The sequence below is a fragment of the Hyla sarda genome, chromosome 7 (genome assembly GCF_029499605.1).
Source record: "Hyla sarda isolate aHylSar1 chromosome 7, aHylSar1.hap1, whole genome shotgun sequence".
NCBI classification, from domain to species: Eukaryota; Metazoa; Chordata; class Amphibia; order Anura; family Hylidae; genus Hyla; species Hyla sarda.
The window spans coordinates 29,870,897-29,876,896 of NC_079195.1; the positions used below are offsets into that span (position 1 = coordinate 29,870,897).

Genomic DNA, 6,000 nt, shown 5'->3' on the forward strand with positions numbered 1-6,000 from the left:
ATACATACACACACACATTTAGTTTTATATATATAGATTTACATTGGAAATACAAGTGTTCAGTGGGGAGAGTCAGGCCCTGTCTTGTGGATAGGGGAGATGTTTTTAATAGAGTTATCCAGGATTAAAAAAACATGGCATACTTCCAGATAGAGCGCCACTCTAGTCCTCAGGCTGACCATGGTATTACAGCTCAGTTTCAATGATGTGAATAGCGCCCAGCTGTTATACCAAATACAGCCTGAGGACAGTTGTGGCGCTGTTTTATTGGGAGAAAGTAGCTATGTTTTTTATGTTCTTTGTAATCCTGGATAACCCCTTCAGCGCCGGTGATCAGACTATGACTATGAGTCATTGAAGGTCCTCGTGTATGAACCGGTGTCACTTCTGCTCAGCAGGGATCTCCTTCGGGTTCACAGTTAACAAATCACTCATCGTCCCGAAAAAGGAAAGCAGAGGGGAATCTCGCGATGACGTCACAAAGAAACCGACACATTGTAACGAATTCACTAAGTGCTATACAGATCTGAGATCTTCGCATAGTACAACATTGGGGATTAAACAATTCGCCCATTTACTGATTTGTTAAGTGACCTTAGCGCTCACGTCATGCTACATCCAAGGTAATCTAAGGGAATGGGGGTCATGTCGCAACCTGCAAGTACCCCTTGACCCAACAATCACTTGTGGGATACGACGTTACCGCCCCATTGACTTCCATAACCTGCAAACATGGCACAATTCAGGGAGCAAAAAACAGCGATCCTTGGCTGAGCAACCCATGTCAAAGCCTAAATCGCCATGTGGCCTTCGTTACCGAACCAAATTATGGTATGTGCACACTGAGGAATATCTGGAATAATCAATTAATAAATTATTTATTTTATTTATTATTTATTATTTTTATTTATTTAATAATTTCCCTTGCAGCAGACTCCAGTTGTTTTCAATGGGATTCTGCTGCACCATGCACAGGATTCTGGACGCGCCAAAAGAGAGAACATGTCAATTAATTTTTTTTGCGTGCATACCCCTATATTTATTAAGTGTATTGAATAGGAACTGCCAGACTGCATTGCCGTCAATGGGGACGGTGCAAGTGCGGACGGTCCTAGTGCCGATTAATATTAACGGCACCTGCTGGACACGGAATGTGCACACCACCTAAATCACTGTATCCCAATCAGAATGCCTCCAGCTGTTGCAAAACTACATGACGGGAGTTGTTTTGCAACAGCTGGAGGCCCCTTGGTTGTGAAACACTGCTATAACAGTGTGGGCCCATAGCACATTTTATGGGTAAATTTCTGTAACTAGAAAAACTTTGCCGCATGCCCTGGTTGGGAAAATACAGACCGAAATGAATATAGGGGTATGCAAACTCTTGAAAAAAACATAAAAATAATAATAAATAACTGAATGAATGAAAATTTATATATATATGTGTATATATATATATATATATATATATATATATATCTCAATGCCAACAAATCACTGCACAAGTAGGTCTTGGATCAAAAAAAGCTGGCGGTTTTATTCCCAAGTAAAATGCAACGTTTCGGCAATAGCCTTTATCAAACATATTGCCGAAACGTGCGGTGATTTGTTGGAATTGCTGTTCATTCATCCTGGGCAACCACAAGTATGTAGGGTGGTCCTCGGTGCGGTCTTACCATTCACGCACACATATATATATATTTTTTTTTTTCTTTCTACTATAATTATTCTATAATACATCTATCTTTCCAAATTCTTGCTTTAAAAATCTTCCATCAGTCTTCACTTCATTTTAATATGTTTATGATTATGTTTATATACATTGGAGCAATACAAAATGAACAGTTGGTTGCAAAAGTTTTCCCACCTTTTCACTGCCTGTTGCTAAAGATGAATAATTTCTGACTGTGGTAATGTGCTGCATGGGGAATAGCTGCAGATATTTAGATATTTGGGGCTGTATGGCCCTTTATTCGGGGGTTTATGGCAAAATATTCTTCCCTTTATTTGAGAGTGTATGACCCTTTATTGTTCCCTTTATTCAGGGGTGTATGACCCTTTATTGTTCCTTTTATTCAGGGGAGTATGACCCTTTATTTCTCCTTTTATTCAGGGGTGTATGGCCCTTTATTTCTCCTTTTATTCAGGGGTGTATGACCCTTTATTCTTCCTTTTATTCAGGGGTGTATGACCTTTATTCTTCCTTTTATTCAGGGGAGTATGACCCTTTATTTCTCCTTTTATTCAGGGGTGTATGACCCTTTATTTCTCCTTTTATTCAGGGGTGTATGACCCTTTATTCTTCCTTTTATTCAGGGGAGTATGACCCTTTATTTCTCCTTTTATTCAGGGGAGTATGACCCTTTATTTCTCCTTTTATTCAGGGGTGTATGACCCTTTATTTCTCCTTTTATTCAGGGGTGTTTGACCCTTTATTCTTCCCTTTATTCAGGGGTGTATGACCCTTTATTTCTCCTTTTATTCAGGGGTGTATGACCCTTTATTCTTCCCTTTATTCAGGGGTGTATGACCCTTTATTCTTCCCTTTATTCAGGGGTGTATGACCCTTTATTTCTCCTTTTATTCAGGGGTGTATGACCCTTTATTCTTCCCTTTATTCAGGGGTGTATGACCCTTTATTTCTCCTTTTATTCAGGGGTGTATGACCCTTTATTCTTCCCTTTATTCAGGGGTGTATGACCCTTTATTCTTCCCTTTATTCAGGGGAGTATGACCCTTTATTTCTCCTTTTATTCAGGGGTGTATGACCCTTTATTCTTCCCTTTATTCAGGGGTGTATGACCCTTTATTCTTCCTTTTATTCAGGGGAGTATGACCCTTTATTCTTCCTTTTATTCAGGGGAGTATGGCCCTTTATTTCTCCTTTTATTCAGGGGTGTATGACCCTTTATTCTTCCCTTTATTCAGGGGTGTATGACCCTTTATTCTTCCTTTTATTCAGGGGTGTATGACCCTTTATTCTTCCCTTTATTCAGGGGTGTATGACCCTTTATTTCTCCTTTTATTCAGGGGAGTATGACCCTTTATTTCTCCTTTTATTCAGGGGAGTATGACCCTTTATTCGTCCTTTTATTCAGGGGAGTATGACCCTTTATTTCTCCTTTTATTCAGGGGTGTATGACCCTTTATTCTTCCTTTTATTCAGGGGTGTATGACCCTTTATTTCTCCTTTTATTCAGGGGAGTATGACCCTTTATTTCTCCTTTTATTCAGGGGAGTATGACCCTTTATTCTTCCTTTTATTCAGGGGTGTATGACCCTTTATTTCTCCTTTTATTCAGGGGTGTATGACCCTTTATTTCTCCTTTTATTCAGGGGAGTATGACCCTTTATTCTTCCTTTTATTCAGGGGAGTATGACCCTTTATTTCTCCTTTTATTCAGGGGTGTATGACCCTTTATTTCTCCTTTTATTCAGGGGAGTATGACCCTTTATTCTTCCTTTTATTCAGGGGAGTATGACCCTTTATTTCTCCTTTTATTCAGGGGTGTATGACCCTTTATTTCTCCTTTTATTCAGGGGAGTATGACCCTTTATTCTTCCTTTTATTCAGGGGTGTATGACCCTTTATTTCTCCTTTTATTCAGGGGAGTATGACCCTTTATTCGTCCTTTTATTCAGGGGTGTATGACCTTTATTTCTCCTTTTATTCAGGGGAGTATGACCCTATTTCCTCCCTTTATTCTTCCTTTTATTCAGGGGAGTATGACCCTATTTCCTCCCTTTATTCTTCCTTTTATTCAGGGGAGTATGTCCCTTTATTGCGCCCATGATTCAGGGGTTATGGCCCTTTATTCCTTCGCACCACATGGTTGTTGGAAATGCAGAGCGCTAAAATGTAGCTTGTATCAAAACTTACATCTAAAATCACCAACAAATAATGAAAACATAGGAAGCCCAAAAATCGTAGAGACATACAAAACCCAAAAAATAAACCTCTTACCGTGGTTCTGACGTATTCTAAATTCTGATGCAGACGTATTTGTTTCCAAGGGGGATATCACTAGATTGGAGGGATAACTTTTCCTAATATGCCAACTAGTTTGGCCCTTCTTGAAGGATGGCTCGATGGTCCCTGTACAGTTCCCTATTGTAGATCTATTAAGCTCCAACACATTTCTTTATCAGTTTCTCTCATGTACACATTTGCCAAGACACCAAAGCACAGGGTTTATATGGACTCTCCCCCAAAACTCCACCTACAGATGCTTCAGTATAATGCTCCCCGAGCCACAGCACTCAACATCCACCCAGATACAGGATACCATACATGGCCACCTCTGACTAACACTTCCTCCTCCTCAACCAGGAACACCATTCCTCGTGTCAACAACTAACACAAGGATGGAGACACCAGTGGTTCACCTGCTCCTCTCTGTGCCATAGGGGCTGTCAGGATTCTGTGGGTACAAAGCATAAAAGTGCATACAGTCCAGTGTGAACACAATCATAACTAGTGTTGCTCGCGTATATTCGCAATGCGAATTTTATTAGCGAATATCGTATATTCGCGAATTCGCGAATATTCGCGAATAAAGCACTATATATTCGTAATTACGAATACTCATTTTTTATTTTATTTTTTTCACAGTACACATCACAGTGATCACCCCTCTCTGCTTCCAGCTTGTGTGGTGTAAAGAAGGCTCTAATACTACCGTGTGAGACTGGCGTGCGAATTTTCGCATATGCAAATTTTCGCATACGCGAATTTTCGCATATGTGAAAATAAAACGTGAATATTACGAATATGCGAATTTAGCGAATATATGACGAATATTCGAATATGGCCTATGCCGCTCAACACTAATCATAACATCACACACTGGTCACATCAAAACCATTGGCAGTGCAAAGCTTAGCGCCATTATGTAAGATCTATAAGTGATCAGTATTGTAGTGTGGCAGCAGTGACGCTTTGTGTTCCTAATATCACAGGTGCATAGGTGAATGGAGTCCATAGCCTGTACAGATCTGTATAGAGTCCATAGTCTGTACAGATCTATATAAAGTCCATAGTCTATACATATCTATATAGAGTCCCTACTTTGTACAGATTTATACAGAGTCCATAGTCTGTACAGATCTATATAAAGTCCATAGTCTATACAGATCTATATAGAGTCCATAATATGTACAGATCTATATAGAGTCCATAGTCTGTACAGATCTATAGAGTCCATAGCTTGTACAGATCTATAGAGTCCATAGTCTATACATATCTATATAGAGTCTCTACTTTGTACAGATTTATACAGAGTCCATAGTCTGTACAGATCTATATAGAGTCCATAGTCTGTACAGATCTATATAGAGTCCATAATATGTGCAGATCTATATAGAGTCCATAGCCTGTACAGATCTATATAGAGTCCATAGTCTGTACAGATCTATATAGAGTCCATAGTCTGTACAGATCTATATAGAGTCCATAGCCTGTACAGATCTATATAGAGTCCATAGCCTGTACAGATCTATATAGAGTCCATAGTCTGTACAGATCTATATAGAGTCCATAGTCTGTACAGATCTATATAGAGTCCATAGTCTGTACAGATCTATATAGAGTCCATAATATGTGCAGATCTATATAGAGTCCATAGTCTGTACAGATCTATATAAAGTCCATAGTCTGTACAGATCTATATAAAGTCCATAGTCTGTACAGATCTATATAAAGTCCATAGTCTGTACAGATCTATAGAGTCCATAGTCTGTACAGATCTATATAAAGTCCATAGTCTATACATATCTATATAGAGTCCCTACTTTGTACAGATTTATACAGAGTCCATAGTCTGTACAGATCTATATAAAGTCCATAGTCTGTACAGATCTATATAGAGTCCATAATATGTACAGATCTATATAGAGTCCGTAGTCTGTACAGATCTATAGTCCATAGCTTGTACAGATCTATAGAGTCCATAGTCTATACATATCTATATAGAGTCTCTACTTTGTACAGATTTATACAGA

The 6,000-nt window shown here is 38.9% G+C and overlaps 1 protein-coding gene across 1 annotated transcript in view; it reads right to left on the minus strand.

Moving 5' to 3' along the window:
* The window catches only part of LOC130281698 (uncharacterized), a 34,963-nt gene extending 30,867 nt beyond the window's left edge, over positions 1-4,096 (minus strand). Inside the window, exon 1 of the mRNA XM_056529201.1 lies at positions 3,965-4,096. The gene's annotated coding sequence lies outside the window, so the exon portion shown is untranslated. The remainder of the gene's footprint in view (positions 1-3,964) is intronic.
* Between the last annotated feature and the right edge of the window lie 1,904 nt (positions 4,097-6,000).